A 20,577-nucleotide genomic window follows, 5' to 3' on the forward strand; every position below is an offset into this window, starting at 1 on the left:
AGAAACAATAGAGGCCAGAAGACAATAAAATGACATCTTTAATGGCTGAAAGCTAGCTCCAAGGTTTTATCTTGACTGCCAAAATAGTGCTGTCAATCAGACACGCAGTATCACCAGTGTCATCATTAGGTGGTTAGAGCTGGAGTAAATCAAGAGACAGGAGGGGCTGTCAGAGATAGAGAGAAAGTAAGAGCTAGAATGTCACAATAATTTGGTGAGGGGGAAAACCAATAAAGAACATAAAGAAGGCAAGGATAGGTATGACTGGATTGCAGTAAGTCCAAAAAAAGGGTGCTATTGGCATGTGGGGTTGGGTAATTCTTCATACTGAGACAGTAACACACTGCAGGATGTTTTGCATACTTAGCTCCCAGGATCAATGAAGATGGCTAATGACTGATGACGATGGCTCTCCTTAGTCAGTCACTGTAACCACCAAAATGATGCCTGTTGTTCTTCACATTTTCAAATGCTCCTGAAGTCAATATCACTAAGTCTGACCGGATTTTCAAACCTTGGCACTATTGACATTTTGTTTCTATAGGATTCTTTGCTGTGTGTGTGTGTGTGTGTGGGGGCATCCTATACACTGTAAGATGTACAGCAGCATCCTTGACCTCTAATTGGTTAAGATCAGGAGCACCCCTCTCCCCATTGTGATAATCAAACCTATCTCCAGACATTGTCAAACATCCTGTAGGGGAGGAAGAAATTTTCCTCTAACCTTCTAGGTTCTTTCAGTTGGTGTAATAGTTAAATCTGCATAAGATAGATTAGATTAATAAGAGAAAATAAGCAAATTTAATTACATGCATATGTGTGGGAACCCCACATGCATGAGAAAGTCAGAGACCCCACATACATAAGAGGTTCAGAGACAGAAAGTTAAAATTAATATTCTTCAAGGGAGAAATAAAAGTTTCTCGTGAGCCCTGCAGGGTCTCTATATTTTCAGCTCAAAATAATTTATGTACCAAAGTGACACATCTTGGGGAGGGCTGTTTTGAACCCGTTTAGTCCCCTAGGGGCAAAATCTCACCTCTCTCTTCTCCCTGTTGAGAACCACTTGGATATGAGCTAGCATAAAACAAAAAGTGAATCTTAAAAAAAGAAAGAATGAAGCACAATATCAGAAATGAGAGAGAAGTAATGGACAATATTTAATTAAAAACAACACTTTCAATATGGCAGTGGATACTGAAGACAGATTGCAGGGTATTAAGGAGACAGTGGGTTGAGTCAAAAAGGCAGCAATAAAGGTGGACATTGATTTAAGAAATCAGTAGACAATGGAAGAAATTGGAACGATATCCAGAGAGGCAGCAGGGTCTGAAAAGGTCCTGATTTTGTTTTGCATCTTGTTTTCCCCAGAGAGTGGAGAATTTTGAAAACTTAAAGGCAGAAGGAACAAAGCTTGTAGAAGAAGGGAGACTGAGGATGTTGCTGAAATGGAAGAGAACTTAAAAATCAGCTTTACTCAGACCATGTGGCTGCAGCTGAAACTCAATTAAGCGAGTAGGTAGACATTGTGACGTAGGTATTGTATAAAGCAGTGTGTTCCGCTTCTGAAACTCATCCATCCTTTTGTAGAGATGAAAAGGGAGGAGAGAAAAGCAGAGGGGGAAGAATAGACAAAGAGAAGAGATAGGAAGTTGGTAAGGAGAAGTTTAACACATTCATTTAATTGAATTCTAGTGGTCTCAGCTTCTGCCCTTAGTAGTTAATATATAGGGACTACCCCACTCTTGGCAAATAACAAAATAGAGAAAGATGGTAAATAAGGCCGAGCTGGGTTGAGGGAGCTAAATCCCTACCTCAGTCCCATCACCAAAACAAATTCCAGATAAATCACTATTAAACTTAAAAATTGAAATAACAAAAGCATTGGAAGAAAATGTGGGTGGATTTTTTAAAAATAATGTGAGCATATAGAAGACTTTGTAAAGTGTCGACATAAGAAATGTCCAAACCTGTAAAGAATTTTTATGAGTTTATTTGAGCCACACTGATGACAGTTGCTGGGAAGCAAAGTCTCAATGGATTGAGAAAATGCTCTGGAGAATGGCAGTTTTGCAGCTCATTTTATACATTAGGATCAAAGGAGGAGACATAAGGAGGGTTACATGAAACTCACTGGTGGATGAAGGGGGTGGGAGAAAGCAAAGCGGGGGAATCTCTGGGATTGGATAAAAAGGCCAAATAGAGAAACACACATTTCTTTTACATTGGTGGGTGCAGGATAATTAATTAATAGCACATAGAGGTGGTATGTAGTGAACAAGATAACAATGAGGGGTTCTATAGTCTCCTGCTCTGGTGGAGGTTGTGCCTTGAGGGGTCTGGAAAAGGAGATCACTCTGACATTTCAAAGGTAGGTTATCTTAGATGCAAAAAAACTACAGACAAGCTCACTTATGGTAAAGATTGACCTTTGTCAAGGAAGCTACAGGCCTAGGACGTGACTACCGGTCATGACCTACTTTTGGTTAAGAATTTTTGTTCAGACCATCCTATGTGGTTACTTTCGGTCTCTGAGTTCGCAAAGCCTGCATAGTCCTGAATTTATCAGGTTTACTATGTGGCCCCTTTTTTATCCACAACAGCATATTACAAATTCCAAATTAATTCCATGAGGGAAAAAATTGCTAAACATGACGATATAAAATTTTAAAATTCTGCATGGCAAAAATGACATCAAAATAAAAAGCTAAATGACAACTGGAAAAATACTGCCATACGTATTATGGACAAAGAGCCATTTTTGTGACTGTACGAAGCAACCATAAGCAAATATGGGAAAAAAATAGTAAAAGTAAAACGAGCAAAGGAAAATGATTAGGCAGGTCATAGCAAAGGAGATACAATAGGGCAATGTACCTTTATAATTATAAAAAACAAATTAAGGTAATGAGATACTCTTTGCCTAACAAATAGACAAACATTAAAATACTGATAATGCTCAATACCAGCGATTGACTAGGACATGAGTTTCATATGCTCTGAGAGGGCCTGGACATTGGTGTCATTTCTGCAGGATAATTTTGGAATATCTTTTAAAACTAAGAATACACGACCCTTTGACCCAGCAGGTCCACTCCCAGGAGCTTACCTAGTAGATGTTTATGGAATCTCTGCACCAAGATGAATGCAGTAGGACGGTCACTGCAATCTTGTTTCTGAGAGCAAATGCTGGGAACAGCCCTAAATGTCCAGCTATTGTGGACTAGTTCTATAAACTACGGGTTGTTTTCTCCTCATGTGCATGAATTATTAAGAAAAAAACCAAACAGGTCATTGCTCACTATGTTGTATGCCTGAAGCTAATATAATATTGTATGTCAAATGTAATTGAAAAATAACTTGAAAGAAAAAAGAAAAAAAAACACACACAAGAAAACCCCCAGTTATCACTTTTACCAAAGAGCAAGTTCAAGTACTCAGGTGAATGTGTAGCCAGAAGCTGCAGCCAGGGATGCGCTGAAGGAGTGTGAGGGTTTGGAAGCCCAGCAACTGGGATGTGCGCCCACCAGAACCAAGGGTGCCATTAATGCCAAATGGTCTCAAAAGGGGGTGTGTAAACCAACAGCAAAACTGAGTCGATCTGAGTGCTGATCCCTCTCCTTGTGGCCAGGATTTGGCCTAGAGAGTAAGGCAGGGCTTTGCACAGTGGAGAGACGGCAGTATCATGCCGTTAGCAGATCTAGACAGCACCACCCAATGCTTACACTCAGCTTTTTTAATAATTTTTTTTTTTATTATTGGGGAAGGGGAACAGGACTTTATTGGGGAACAGTGTGTATTTCCAGGACTTTTTTCCAAGTCAAGTTGTTGTCCTTTCAATCTTAGTTGTGGAGGGTGCTGTTCAGCTCCAGATTCAGTTGCCATTTCTAGTTGCAGGGGGCACAGCCCACCATTCCTTGCGGGAGTCGAACTGGCAAACTTGTGGTTGAGAGGATGCACTCCAACCAACTGACACTCAGATATTTTAATAAAAAGGTCTTTCTTCACAAAATTCTTTAAAAAGCATCGTAGAGTGGAGAAGCATATGACTCATGCTACATCTTTAGTAATGACAGGTGCTTGAAAAGTCAGAGCAAAATTTCTCTGGTTAATTATGCTAGTGTGAAACTGGTTATCATGCTTCACGTCAAGTTTACATGAGAACAATTAATTTCTCTAGTACGAAAAAGTTCAAGTGTCATATTCCATACGTCAAATTATATTTTGGAAAAAATTACTCTTTCCATAAAGACATTTCAAGGAATGAGGTTGGTGAACCAAAAGCTAAATATTTGAAAAAGATATATGTAAGTATTTAAAGTGCTTTAAAAAGAGTGGAGCACCTATGAATCTTATGTAAATTATATTAAAACTTAATGCTACGGTTTCCATAAAATAGAGAGATTGTAGCACCTCATTTGGAAACTATTACGTATCTGTTGTCATCACAGTTTGCATTCTAAACGAGAGCTACTCTGTTGCCCAGATTTAGTTCAAGGTATTGATCAATACTTAGTTCAATAGTTCTTAGAAGTTTACTCTGAATATATTTTCTTCCAATTGAAATGTTTCCTCCTTTTAAAGGCACAAATCAATATGTGCTTTCTTAGGATCAACCGTTATTGCTGTTTTTGTGATTCACTTAATGTATTTATAGTAAGGAGTACATTATGTTAAAACAAAAAAAAGTAGAGACTTTTCATTTTGCAGTTAAAGCAATTCTCACTATAATTATTTTCTGCATGCCAGTTTCTTCCCCCCTGCCAACACACACACACACACACACACACACACACACACACACACCCTTATCATCATCATCATCATCATCAACTTTGTAAACCTTGGGCCATGCCCTAACAGGTGCTCAATAAATATTTGTTGAATTAAAGATAAAATGCCCTTTCCAACTGTGAGAGACACTATCTGTTGCCTGCTCAATATTCATTCTTGCCTCTGCCCCTCCTGTGAAGAAAACCTTTATTTGTTCAGGTGGTGACAAGGGTTGCTACCCAAAGCAAAGGGATAAATTGTGGTTGGTATAAACCAGTGACAGTGATCTCATTCCCCTTGGCCAGAATTGCTCTAAGTACATGCCTAAGGGTAGGCATGTACTCCAGTTCTGGCCACGGGGATGTGAGTCTTCTGAGTGGGGCTTTCAGAAAATATTTTGCTTTCCCAATACAGAACATCTGATTCAGCTGGCGAAACCCTTTGTCCATCCCTTTCTTCCTCCTAGAAACCATGGGGTGCCTGGAGGTGTGGCAGCTGTCTTGCAATCATGACACATGAGGGCAAAGAAAACAAATTAAAAATGGCAGCGATTCAGAAAGACAGAAAAGATTATGGCAGCAGCACTGAGCAGCTATACCAGCTCTGGGAGAAAATTTGCTTGTGATACTCAATGTTCAGTATTCAGTACTAGTCGTTGAGTGTTCCACTACTTGTAGCCAAAACCATTCCTTACTGATACCACTCTTAAGTGTGCATAATTAAAGAAAATATAAGAGTGATATGGAAGGGGATGCTGGCTCCTTCTACTCTCTCAGTCTCTAGATTCCATTAGCTGCTGACTTGCTTTCCATAATATGTCTTACCCAAGTTCCCCTCTGTATTAGTTTTCTTTCACTGCATAAAAATTACCACACACTTTTCAATTCAAAACAGCACTAATTTGTTATCTCACAGTTCCCATGGGTCAGGAGTCTGGGCATGGCTGAGTTGAGTTCTCTGCTTCAGATTTCACAAGGTTGAAATCAAGCTGTCAACTGGGCTGCATTCCTTTCTGGACCTCAGGGTCCTCTTTCAGGCTCACATGATTGTAGCAGAATTCAGTTCCTTGTAATTTTAGGACTGCCCACTTCCTGGTTGGTCACAAGCCAGAGGCTGCTTTCAGCTCCCAGAGACTACCGGCATTCTTTGCCCTATTCATCTTCAAGTAAGCTTTGGAGAATGTCTCACACCTCAAATCTCTGATTTAAAGTGTTCATGTGCTTAGGTCCGGCCCACCAGGGCAATCTCCCCAGTTTAAAATCAACGGATTTTCGACCTTAACTACTTACCTCTGTACCTAGTTTAGCATTTGATTGACTATAGTCACGCACTACATATGACACGGACCACACATATGATGGTAGTCCCATAAGATTGTAATGGAGCTGAAAAATTCCTATCACCTCGTGAGGACGTAGCTGTCATACTGTCATGTTGCAAAAAGCATTACTCACCTGTTTGTGGTGAGGCTGGTGTAAATGAACTTGCTGCATTGCCAGTTGTATAAAAGTATAGCACATACCACTATGTACAGTATATAACACTTGATAATGATAATAAAAGACTCTGTTGCTGTTTTATATACTTACTATACTTTTTTATCCTTATTTTAGAGTGTGCCCTTTCTACTTGGAGAGAACTTTGCTGTGAAACAGTCTGCCGTGTTACGCCAGCTGCAGTCCCATATATCTCATGTTCACTGTGTGTCCTGATTGCATCATGTGCTCTTGTGCTTATTTTAATCTCATGCTCTTTTACGCAGTAACATGCTGTGCAGGCTATGGCCTAGGAATAACAGGCTGTATCACACAGCCTAAGTGTGTCATAGGCTATGCTGTCTAGATTTATGTAAGCGTACTAGGGTGTTCGCGCAACAACAAAACACCTAACAATGCATGACTCAGAACCTACCCCACTGGTAAAGCGGCAGGACTATAACTGGGAGAAGGTATATGGACACAAGGGCTGGGAATCCAGGGGGTTCACTCATAATTCTGTCTCCCATCCCTTTCTGAGAGCAGAGACTGGGCCTCGCATGGGTTTGTTTTTTTTTTAACTCCCTGCCTTTCCTATCACAAAATCCTCGTGATGTTTTTGTTCTGCCATCATAAGTTCTGTTCACATTCGCATGTTTCAGTGATTTCAGATTTATGTTGAAGGCTTCATAAGGTGCAGGTATGTTTATGGGCTACCTTTGAAGGGTATTAGCCAATAGCTTATCCCCAGTGGATCTGAATTAGCATATGCAGGGTGAAGCCAGGAAGTTGCATTTTTAAACAGTAAATAAAGCAACAAACAGCAAGTGCTGGCAAGGATGTGGAGAAAAGGGAACCCTCGTGCGCTGTTGATGGGATTGCAAATTGGTGCAGCCACTATGGAACACGGTATGGAGGTTTCTCAAAAAGTTGAAAATGAAACTACCTTGTGACCCAGCAATTCCACTCCTGGGTATCTATCCATAGAAATCTGAAAAACTAGTTCAAAAAAATATATGCCCCCCCCTATATTTATTGCAGCACTATTCACAATAGCCAAGATATGGTAACAACTGAAATGCCCATTGATAGATGACTGGATAAAGAAACTGTGGTACATTTATTTATACAATGGAGTATTACTCAGCAATAAAAAAGAATGAAATCTTACCATTTGCAACAACATGGATGGACCTAGAGAACATTATGCTAAGTGAAATAAGTCAGACTGAGAAAGACAAAAAACATATGATCTCACTTATATGTGGAATCTAAAGAACAGAATAAATGAGAAAACAAAACAGAAATAGACTCAGAGATATAGAGAAGAAATCTGGTGGTTGCTAGATGGAAGGGGGGCTGGGGATGGGGAGAAAGTGAAGGGATTAGAAAGTACAAATTGGTAGTCAGAAAATAGTCACGGTGATGTGAACTACAGTATGGGGAATATAATCAATAATGTTGTAAAGATTAGGTAAGGTGCCAGATGGATACTGGATTTGTCAGGGGGATCACTTCATAGACTGTGTAGATGCCTGACCACTGCGCTACACACCTGAAGCCGAAGTTGAATAATATTGAATGTCAACTATAATTATATATATATTAAATACATATATATGTTTATATAGACATGGGATGTAAAGTACAGCATAGGGAATACAATCAATGCTATTCTAACAGCTATATATATGATGTCAGAGGGGTAGTTGATTGGCAGGGATTATCACTTTGAGGGGGGTGTAAATATCTAACTATTACATTGCTTTGTACACCTGAAACTAATATAAGAAAAGGGAAAACAACAACAACAGTACCATGTGAGGGTTAGGAGGTGGATAGTCCACAGGTCACTGGAGAGAAACAATTCTTAGAATGTATGTGCCTTGAAGGGAGAGGCCATTTTTTCCAGGGCTGCTGTGAGGCATTGACGGCACAAAGTATATAAATCTCCTGGCATTTAGTAGGAATGCAATAAATGCTGGTCCTTTTTTCTCTCTCTCTAATATCTAGCACCGTACCTGTCCTGTGGAGTGCACTAAATAAATACTAGTTGAGTGAAAAATTAATGTGTGTTACTAAGAATACTTTTAACTGTAAGACGCAGAAAACCCGACTAGCAGTGGTTTTTAAAAGCCACTTATGTTTTTCCCCACAAATAAGCTGTTTGTAGGCATATTGCTGCTGATACTGGTTCATCAACTAAATAATATCAGGGCCCTGGGCTGGTACCTCTGTGATTCTTTCTTTGTTTAAAGTTGTGGTGTTTTTCAAATCTCTATTGAAATATAATTTACATATCATAAATTTCACCTGTTTAAAGCATACAATTCATGGTTTATAATATAGTCACAGAGTCCTGCAATGATCACCATAATCTAATTTTGGAAGATTTTCATCATCCCCAAAAGAAACCCCCTACCAAAAGAAGGAAAAGAAACCCCGTACCCATCAGCAGTCAGTCCCCACATCTCCTCTCCTCCCCTAATCCTAGGCAACCACTGTTCTCCTTCCGTCTCTATAGATTTTCCTATTCTGAATATTTCATATAAATAGGATCATATTGTCACAGAAGTGACAATGAACACATTTATCTGAAAGAAAGACCAAGAAAGGTAATCTTGAGCACATTGCCATGCTGAATAAAATAGGGTCCTATTCCTAAGGGGGGAAAACAAAACCAGAGGGAAGAGATGCTGGACTGGCAACCAGCCTCCCAGTTACTGTTTACTGTGAATCAGTCTCAAAGCCTAGTCAACTACTTAGGGGGAGTTCCTCATTTTATTTTCAGCTTAATTTAGATTAAAGACAAAAAGGATGAGCACAGTTTCTGACAGCCTCTCTGCTTTTTTATCTTATTTTATTTCCACAGTATCCAATGGTTTCATTAAGCCCATTTGATAGATGAGAAGGTTACATCTCAGACTCAAGTGGATTTTTGCCCTAGGTTATACAGCTAGGTACTATAAGATGTCTTGACTCAAAAATCTAGTGTTCTTTATACTGAGTTACGGAAGCAATCAGGTGAATCTGTATGAAAACAAATGGACCCCGTGACAAGGAGCTATTTTGAGTATGGACGTTGGCAAATACGTATAAAATACCCTCTGTTTTACTTGATTATCCAATCTTACATGTCCATGAGCTTTTTCTTCCACGGCTAAGTTAATGATTTTGCATCCATTCTTCCAATGCGAGAACAGTTGGTACGACAGCCAAGACACAGTGGTGTATTATTGTGAGCATGGCCCAGGGCACTTTTTGCAAGGCATTCTTAGCTTTAGGCCATGGATTCTGTGTCAGCCCATTTGTTATCTAAAAGCCAAACACTGATGTATATTTTTAGCAACATGATCATGCCTCCTCCTCAATCCGAAGAAGCTGATCTCTTTGCTGTTATAAGACCTGTTAGTTGACCAGCTACCATACGAGCTCTGCTCCTGTCATCAGACACATTTTTCTTTCCTACGGTCGTTTTTAGAGGTGCCATCCTCTCCTGAAGCAACAGAAGTTTTACCAAATAATATACCCGAGGGAGATGATGCACTTGTATAATCATTGTAAACCTGATTAAAGTTGGTACAATGAAGATTTTTTCTTTGTTTGTGTCTTGAAATTAACATCATTAGATCCAACTCATCGGAGAATAAGTGGATCCTAACCCACTTTAATGGTAAGTGTCCTATGAACCAAACACGTAATTATTTGTATCAAAATAAAAGTATCCCATATATATGACCAACATCCAGTGGTACTGGCTTCTGAACATAATGGAATTCTTCTTCTTTAAAATATTTAACCAGTGAACAAACTGATGGCTGCCAGAGGGGAGGAGGGATTTGAGCGGCTGGGTGAAAAAGGTGAAGGGATTAAGAAATACAAAATAGTCACGGGGATGTAAAGTACAGCATAGAGAATATAGACAATAATATTCCAACAACTATGTATAGTGCCAGGTTGGTACTAGACTGATCAGGCGAATCACTGCATAAATTATATAAATGTCTAATCCCTATGCTGTACACCTAATATAAAATATAAATATGAAAATGAAACTAATATAAAATGAAACTAATATAAAATAATACTTAATGTCAACTGTAACTGAAAAAAAATTTTTTAATGGTTAAAATGGAAAATTTTGTTATGTATATTTTACCACAATAAAAAAGTAAAGCATTTTTTTTTAAATTTTAAAAATAAAATATTTAAACAGTATATAGAAACCTGCCCTAGTTCTGATGCTCACTTGTTTTACTTTCAGTAAAACCAATACATGTAATTTAGTGACTGTGCTAGTGGTAAATAACCGTATACAGATCTTCGTAAATCAATACTTAGCACAATTTCATCAGTCTGCTTTCAGGAAATTTATGAATCAGAAAAATATTTGGACTTGTCTAGAATAAAGTGATTTGTTATTTCAATTTCATCCCCAGACAGCCCGCTGATGGCCTCCCTTGCAGACCCTGATTCGGTCATTTTGTCATCATCTCTTCCCTCCATCTCTGACATAACTTGACTTCAACCCACACCATTTCCTGTTTCTCCTTTTCTTTGTGTCATGCCTTCTGTCTTTTGTCTGTTATATCCTTCCCTGGGGTCTTCCCCACCACAGATGGACCTTCTCAAATCCTACCTCCTCTGCAATGCTTTCTTTGATCCCCTAGTTGTAATTAATTTCTACCTCTCTCATTCCCCCAATGCCCCATCTTAGATATAGTTTGGCTATTACCAGCTCTACCTATTTCTTCCCACACACAGACAACAAGGAATATGTTGATTTCTCTTTTCAGCTTTCTATCCTTATAGCATTAAAACGGAGCTTTCAGTTAGCTGGTGCTGAACGATTCAGCATTGAGTCAAATTCTGTGTTTTTTTTTGTTTTTGTTTTTTTTCTTTATCAGCTCTGACCAACAAGGATTCAGAATTCCATCATATGGTTTTTGTAGATCTTGGAGTTAGAATGGCCTTTGAGCAACACTGGGAGAATGCGTCAATGTGTAATTGGGAAACGTAGTTTTTCGACCAGGAGCAAGATCACTAAATGAGCAGTGAGCCCCACATCCCAGAGGGAGTTGGAAACCATGCAAACTCATATCCCTTCAGAATGGACTAGTTCAATCCTGTCTTCCTCACTCTGTGTTAACGGTGATTTACTGTCCAGCACAAAGTGTTGGCCTTCTCAGTAACTTCATGGGTGACTGCTGGGCAAGGGGATTAAGTGGGAATTTTCCCCACAGCAGCTGTTTTTTGTCCTATCGTACATGATTGTTCAGTAGTTATACCACTAGTGAGTTAACAATGCTAGTTGATAATGCATTAAAGTTTTATTTTATAGTAAGTGATTTAACCTTTCCAAATCTCAGTTTTCTCATCCGTCACATAGGGTACTAGTAACTTTTCTAAACTTCAGTTGCTAGGATGATCAGAGATAATGTTTGTAAAGTGGCAACTTAACAACATCTGCTCTCCTGGTTCTTAGGCCATGGAACTCAGACTGGGGCTACAATTTGCTGTCTGAGTTGAGTCTCCAATTTGCTGACTCACCCTCAGATCTTGGGACTTGCCAGCCTCCATAATCACATGAGCCAATTCCTTATAGTAAGTCTCATTTTATATATGTAGCTTTTGAGTGTCACTGGGATATAAATATATATATATATATAATTTCTACTGTTGGTTCTGTTTCCTTGGAGAACCTTGACTCTAGGTACTATCTGAAGTAGAAAGAGACAAAGATTAGAAGCTCATTACCCATTGAAAAGAACAGGGATCATAGTTAGGAAATCCACCAGTGGCATTTAGGCAATCAGGAAATAAAGGAGTGACAGGATCCTGTGGTGAGTCATACAAGAGGGTGATTCCCAGCAAGCTGCCCAGAACTGCTGGCCATCCTCACTTCTGTCGTCTGTGGCAGCATCAACAATAGGCTGCCAGGGGTTGGCCGGTTAGCTCAGTTGGTTAGAGCGTGGGGCTAATAACATTAAGGTTGCTGGTTTGATCCCCGCATGGGCCACTGTGAGCTGGGCTCTTCTTACAAAAACAACCACCACCACAACAACAAAACAATAGGCTGCCAGTGCTGCAGGAGCAAAATGGCTTCTGTTTTGCTCTCATTTTCAAATATCACACCAGCACCTCTCATGGGAGGACTCTAAACCAGAACTCCACCAGTAAGAATGAACTTGGGAAATACAGTCTTTTGGCGTCCAGCCATTCTGATAAAGGACGAGCTTAGAAATTTTGTTTAAAAAAAAAAAAATCATAGAAAAGAAAGGAATCTATGAGATAAAATTCTGTTGACTTGCATAGCAATGACACAAACATTGTTCTTCCTCCCACGCAGCGAAGGGCCTCCAGTTTAGCTGTGATGGCACTAGCAGCGGATGTGCGGTCTCCTGCCTGTTGACTCTCTGAAGGCCCATGATTCCGGGAACCCAGCACTCTGATTCAGTGGCAAAGCCACCTTCTCCAGGGGGTCCCTAAGACATGGGCGAGTTTACTGTTCCTAGGTCAGTGCATTGGACCAGATGCCACTATGTTATCCTGATACTAACCACCAAAATGAATGTTAACCAAGTACAGAAAAAGAAGTCGAACAGAGAGGCCAGTCTAGGCAGAAGACTTTGCATTCACTGAAACAAGGGGACAAGTTCCTGGTTCTTGTGAATTAAAAGCTCACTTGTTTGAAAATAATATGCAAAACTACTAAAAGCACGCTCCAGCATCCTTTCTAGTGTTCAGCACATCCACAGATAGCAATTACTTCATTTACACACATGGTATTTAATAAACTCATGGTTAATAAACTCTGTTCATGACTAGAATGTGGATTTATAAGGCTCCACAAGTATTTATTAACCAAATATTTTAATGGGGTATAATATCACCATAAGAAGCATTGTAAAAGCTGTAGTATTTAAGACTCTAGAACTGAGAGGTAACAGGCAGTTCAGAAGTCAAAGCGTGTTTGATGGTCCTGATTTTCACGTCAGCTGATCATGAAGAAATCTGTTGACTGATCAATGTCCACCATGTCAGTGTTCGGCTGTTTTATGGTATCTAAGCAACGCTTTTTACTTCCTCTTACAGAGTGAATTAGCCAAATGATGTAGGTTAAGCTATGTCACCAACGATGCAGACATGAGAAAATTGGCGGGAGGGCGGGGGACTGGAGAAAATTCTATTCTAGTTAAACAAGCATCTCATTAACTTCATGAAATGACCCTTTAAGAAGAGTATGGAATGATATTATCCCAGTTCCACAGATGGTTATACATGGGCACAGATAAGAGAATTACTCACCAACTCAGAAGACCTGGTGTCGTGCGGGAGACCCTGCTCGCTGCGCCATTTGTCCTGCGGGGCGACCTGCGGGGTCTCTGCTCCCGCTCCCCACACAAGAACGCAGGATATGGTGAGGCCAAAAAGGAACACCCACGGAGCCATAGGTAGGGGAGTCATACCACTATGGTCTCACTGGAGGCTGGGCCCACCAGACGCGTGACCTGCCGTCAGCCTTTCCGCCAATCGACTGACCTACGACTCTCCTCCACTCTCCTCGACTCTGTTCCTCTCTCCCGCTCTCCTCCGTAGCCGCAGCAGTTATACCAGCGGCCAATCGGCTAACCGGCCACAGCCGACGGCCAATCAGCCACAGCCAAGCCAGCACCTTTCCACGTGAGGCCGAGAGCCTGTAAACTACTCTCTGGGGCTCTGTCCCCACACCTGGATTTGCACCTGGGTGTGCCTGACTCTGAAACCCACATTTCCAGCTTTATTGGTAAGAGGAAAGTACATTATTAGCAATGAGGGGGACTGTTAACAATGAGAAAGCACCGTGAACAAAATTCTAAAGTAGCATTCTTTTAATTATTCTTCTGGGGAGATAGGTGTTTGTTATTCAAGCACAATCACATATTCTTATTAAAATTGTCAATGTGTACATAAATAATACCCTGGAGAGAACTGCTGCAAATGTCAAGATGGATGAAATTTAAACATCTTCAAGGAAATTCGAATCCAGGATCATTTTGTGACACTCACTAACTATGGTAAGGAAGATTTGGAGGCCAAACTTGTGAGCAGATTTAATGATACCGGAGCCTGTCCTGTCTCCTCCCCTGCATTCTGGATTCCATAAGGTGAGAGACTGTCCTTTCTTTTTGTATCTAACACTGGGAGATGGGATTCCAGTGGACAGCACTACTACTGAATCGCATGGCGTTCCTTGTTTACACGCAGTGAATGTCAACCAAAGTGCTTCCGGGGCCCAGCTGGCAAGGAAGTGAGCAATGGAGGGAGGGTGTAAAATAACACAAAGTGGGGAGAATGGTGGAAAACGCCACAGTGATGCCCAGTCTAGAGAGACCAGCAGATACACCGCTCAGTTCAGTGTTGCCACAATGAATCATGGCCCATTGATATCAGAGTTTTTCTTTTTTTAAGAAAAGCTAGAAATCTACATTGTACATAAAATTATCTGACTTTTACAGGTTGACAGTTAACTCCACTTTTTAAGATTATGGGTGTGGACCAGGCTCTGAAGCCTCTTCTCTCAGTGTCAGTTCCGGCATGTCCGTAGCTCTGACTTTTGTCTGTAGACTGTGCTCAGGGAGCCTGGCAGCTGTAGGAATGCTGAGCGCCGCGCTGAAGCCACGCTGTAGCCCCGATTCTGAGGTCCTATATTGGCAGGGCTGATGGGTAGGGCCTTCGGACAGAGTGGGCTCCGTGGTCCTATGTGCTCAGGCCCGTTACAGAGTGGTCATTTGCCCACAGTGGACGGTAGTCAGAGTTACAGAGGCTTCGGCTAAAAGGGCCTTGGTTCACCTGCCCTTAACAATGAACACTGAGACCTGATGGGTTCCAGCACTTGCCCCGTGTCTCCACCCTGCACCCCTGGCTCTTCCCACCACCACTAGATGACATATTAGATCACAGAACTGGACACTCAAAAGCCTCCAGACCATATGTTTAAGAACATTTTTTTGTCTGTCAGGTGAGTTTGGCAGGGGTATAGTTAACTTTGTGAGAAAGACATGTACTGTGTAGTGGTTCATACCATCTCTTGGTAGAATTACTCATAATGATCTCTTTTATACAAACGGCTTCAACACCTGCTTCTCTCCCTAACCGAGCCTGGCCAGTCAGAAGAATTTTAAAAGAACAATAGAGCTTTTTAAGTAACTACCTGGGTGGACTCGGGCAGTTAGTCAATTTTTGTCTATATTGTTGTAAGTTAACCACCTGTCTAAGTTGTTTTTAATTACAAAACTAATACATGTCTGTGAAAATTCAAACAAAACTCAAGTACATAGAGTAAAAACAAAGTTCCTGTTAGCTCCTGTCCCATGCCAGATGGTAGCTATTGTTAGCAAATGGTATTCCCCCCACCCTTTTTCTATTTTGCATATGCACGCACATGCACACATATGTGTGTATTTTAATATCTTAACCATAAATGGCAACATGTTATACCCTTGCCCCATATTATTCTCAGAGTTGCCCTGTTTATTAGACAATGCACGTGGGAGGTGAACGTGAAGTTCTCCAACCACCTTTTAGCTTATGGATTTTTTTTATGAATTTGAATATGTGCATGAAGCATAACTAAAACACTTTATTCAGAATTAGAAGCTTATCCATAGGTAGATGAGGTTTTAAAATTTTGGTAACTAAGTGGTACAGCCCTACCCAGCTCTATGTAATGAATACAATCTTGGAAAGTATTATGTTAACTGAACTTGTAAATTGAATCATATTATAAAAGTGTCTAGGAAACTGGTTATTGCAAAGGACTCGACAGTGAGTGATATTAATAGGAAATGTTCTTTAGGAATAAAAGTGACCATCCCTAGTAGACCACTTGTGAACAAATACATTTTCTTTGTCCTAAGTTGGGGCACTCTGTATGTGAGCTTGACCAATCCCAGTGCAAGTCTGATGGAATTGCAAGAAATTCCCTTTTCTTTCTTAGATGTTTTGATGTTTTATCAAAGCGTAAGCCAGACAAAGAGGACTGACTTTTAAAAGTTGGTTGGCATAAGAGATCTCTCCCTTCCCCCAAGCTCTTAGGTACAGCTTGCTAAACTCTAAAACATCTCTTAGAAAGTGGTCCAAATCCATCAAAACTCATTGGACAAAACTATTTGGTCTCATATGATTTGATTCACCTGGATTCAAACCAAAGAAGTCCTGGCTAAAAGGCAAACTGTTAACCAATATTCATGGTTGTGAAAGCATGCAAACTGGATCATTCCTTGAAAATTTCCTGCAGGGGAAATCCAAGACTCCTACCTAGTCTGTCTTCTTATTGCTTTCCATCTTTCTGTCCCCGTTTGCAGGAGCATCCACCTGCAACTGTTTTATTTTAAAGCAAGGTTTTAAGCAGACATTGTTCTCAGCCTGAAAGGCTTTTTTTTTCCTTCCCTCAAAAACAGAATTTTATTATTATGCTTCATGATTTATTGAAAATGTCCAGATAGAAAACAAATGTCTTTCATTAGTTAGAGAAAAGAAAGGGGTTGCACCTGAACACACAACTTGAGTTCTGTGTTTTCCATTTCAAAATTTCCGTGAACTGGACAGTCCATGGAGGCTAGGGCTCTGATCGGTTTATCAACAAATATTGTCTCTAGTCTGTGAAAGCTATGAATCCTCAGGTACTTTGCATAACATATATGCAAAGATATAAATTAGCATTAAAAAAAACCCTGCCAGAACCAAATTCATATACATGTAGTTTGTAAATCCTGAAAGTGTTGTGTGCCCAAAGTTTGCTTGGATCGCAGAATGAATTACTATGTAACGTGACTAGATTTCTGGCAATTCCCAGGAAGCAATTTGATTCATCATGAGACGAAACATCGTCCACAGTTTCACTGAGTTCCAGAATCTCTTAGGAAATCTGGACTCTGCAGCCCTCTCCAATACCCCAAGGGGTGGGTAGGAACTGGTAATTTCTATGGCAGCAAGAAGCCTCCAACAGCAAGAAGTGGGTGGGGTTTTGGTGGTCCTGTGCTAGTGACATAAAGGTGGGAAGCTGCTCAGGTTTGAATTCTAGACTCTCAGTTTCCGTGTTCTGCCAGTTCCTGGCTGGCTGAGTTAAGCCTCTTCAGGTCACAAGTAACAGAAGCGGGAAATTTCTACCAGGGATTCAAGGGGATTCAAGGGTAGCTAAGGAACCCAGGGCAGGAAGAACCTCACAGGACTGGAACCAGGCACCGTAGGTAGAGCTGTCTCTCAGCGGTCATTCACGCACCTTGCCTGACTTCTCTGTATGTCTGCTTTATTTCTCCCTTGCTAAGCATATGGCAGAGTTGTCTGCCCCCCAGTGTGGTCTACAGTTTTGTTTTTCAAATTTTTGTTCTCTTTATTTTAACAGATACTGACTGAGGTCTTTGAATCCAAATTCCCCAAAAGAAAACATTTGATGTGTATAAATTTGGTCAAGTGTCCAGTCCAGGGTCAATTAGCCTTGGCCAGGGGTCTCAAACATGGCTGCCAATATCCTTTCCCATCCTACAGGTAGATAGTGGGTGCAGGAGGAAAGAAATTCTCTCATAAGAGCAGTGTGAGATAGCAGAACCCACAAAAGTACCTAATACATTTTGTAACTTTGGGGAAAATCACCTCACATCTCAGAGCCTCAGTTTTCCTCCTTTATAAAATGGAGAAAAAAACCACTTGCTTCCCAGGGTGGTTGTAGAATCTACATGCAACAGTTTCAAAATGGGTTGTTAACTCTAGGAGCATTAAAAACCTGTGAGGTTTTGCTTAGTCTAGAACAGCATTCACTGACTCAATATTTATTGAGCACTTACTATACACTGGGATTACTTTTCAATACAAAAGTAAAAAGTAAAGATCAATTCTGGGAGCAGAATGTATTTTAGTAATAAAGAGAACAAGTATTGGAGTCAGACAGATCTGGGTTGAATCATCCTTCTACTAGTTATTAGTTGTGTGGCTTTGGGCAAGTTTCCTATCTCTGAGCCTCAGTTTTCACAACTGTAAAGTGGGAGCACTATTTCCTATTACAGCCTATGCAGCCCTACTTGATCTAGCTGCAGCCCACCTCTCCCAAGTCGATCCCTGTCCTCAAGTGTCTCTAGCCATATTCACCTGCCTCCTTGTGGTTCCTCCATCATGCTGAGCTTGGGCCGGTCTCAAGGCCTTTACAACTGCAATTTTCTCTGTCTAGAATGCTCTTTTTCCTGATCTTGGTAAAGTGAGCTCCTTCTTTATTTTCAGGTCTCTGCACAGATATCCGCTTCTCAGATGTAACCATGTTACCTAAATACGTCTCCCCTGTACCCCATCCACCGTGCTCCCCTCTCTCCAAAGCACTTATCACTCCCTAAAAGCATATACTCATTTGATTTCCTATTAGCTGTCTCCCTTACTAAAATACAAGTTCCATGATGGAGGGGCTCTGTTCTGTTACACTGATGTTCCTGCAGGCCTAGAATAGAGCCTGACACTGTGTGCATACTGTCAAATACATGGATGACGAGTGGTTCCTTCATAGGGCTGCTGGGAGAAGAGGTGCTTCAACTAGTCATGGTATGAAAGTACTGATCACACACCTGGCACAGAGTAAGTACTAGTACTGGGTTGAATAGTGTGCCCTTCCAAATTCATGTCCATCCAGAACCTGTGACTATGGCTTATTTGGAAATAGAATATTTGCAGATGTTATCATGTTAACATGAGGTCACACTGGATTAAGAGTGGACCCTAATCCAATGACTGGTGTCTTTATAAGAAGATGGAGATTTGAACAGAGAATCACACAGGGAGAATACCATTTGACAACAGAGGAGGAGATCGAAATGATACTGCCATGGGCCAAGGACTGCCACACATAACAGCCTTATAAGGAAGATAAGAAGTGAGGCTTATTGCTTTATCAAAGGAAGAAACTGAAACAACAGTCACTGAAGCTGAAGTCAGTAACTGCTCCTCCATGGAGATAAAAATGCATTGTCTGAATATACATTTATTAGGCCTTATGTGACATGTGCCATGTTTTTTGCTTTGCATCTTTTTCCTAATTGGGAAAAAGGAAACTTGAAGCATCAAATTTGGGAGACACATCACTCAAGTGTCTTCCTGGAAGAACATGTTCCTTTACCTCAGAAAAAGAACAGTTCCTGACCTTCTGCAACTCCAGCTTTTAAAACTAAGCCACAGGGTTTGGTCCTAGTGGCTATAAATGACAACAACGTTGGGGAGAGACACCTGTGCTTCCAGGACTAGACAGCTCTGTGTGTCACTGTCATGCAGGAGACCCTGCTCGCTGCGCCATTTGTCGTGCGGGGCGGCCTGCGGGATCTCTGCTCCCGCTCCCCACATAACGCAGGATATGGTGAGGCCCAAAAGGAACACCCATGGAGCCATAGTTGGGGGAGTCATACCACTATATTCTCATTGGCAGCACTATACTCTCACTGGAGGCTGGATCCACACTGTCCACAAACCGCCATCCATGCTTGCCAGCCCAGCCGCCATCTTCTTGCTAGCCCCCATTCTTCTTTACCTCTTTCTGCTAGCGTAGCCACAGCAGTTATATTAGTGGCCAATGGCTCACTGGTTACCACTGACGGCCAACTAGCCACAGCTGATGGCCATGCAATCACAGTTGATGGCCATTTACTACCTGAGCCAGCACCTGTCTATGTGAGGCCGAGAGCCTGGAAACTACTTTCTGGGGCTCTGCCCCCACAGTCACACAGCTGGATTGTGACAACAGCTCTGTGCTTCTTCTGTAAGTAGAAAATGGTGTCTCCCAAGAGTTTCATTGCTCTCTCAGCCACCTTCATCTTGCTCTCTAGATGGGAAGGAGAGCGGAAACTAAGACATGAGGGAGACCAAATCATCCTTGAAAGCTTCATCCCAGAGACTTGTAGACTAAAAACCCAACTGGATAAACAAGGTAATGGCAGGTGTTTGTTGACAGTCATTTGTGTAAGCAAATGCTTAGTTCGCTACCAGGAAACGCACAGCCTTCTGCTGCAAACAGAAGACGAGGACTGAAGTGCTCTTTTGTTGCTGGCTGATGAGCTGGGCCCAATTTGTTGCCTTTCACTCCTTGTGAGAAAGCGCAGAGGCCCTTGTGTGCGATCTCAGCGCCCCTGCAAGGAGATGCTGGGGAGGAGGGAAAACCCGCCCGGAAGAATGTTTTCTTTGCAGTACTGAAATGAGCCCTAAAGTAGGCGCAGGTGCGGTGAGATGTCAAATCCTCCACCCTATCCTTGATCACCTTGTTCTCGAAAGATCTTGGTCTGTCTTACCCCTGCCGTTGTGTAAATGCAGGCAGAGCGGA

Source organism: Rhinolophus sinicus, linkage group LG01 (genome assembly GCF_036562045.2).
Source record: "Rhinolophus sinicus isolate RSC01 linkage group LG01, ASM3656204v1, whole genome shotgun sequence".
In the NCBI taxonomy this organism is placed as follows: Eukaryota; Metazoa; Chordata; class Mammalia; order Chiroptera; family Rhinolophidae; genus Rhinolophus; species Rhinolophus sinicus.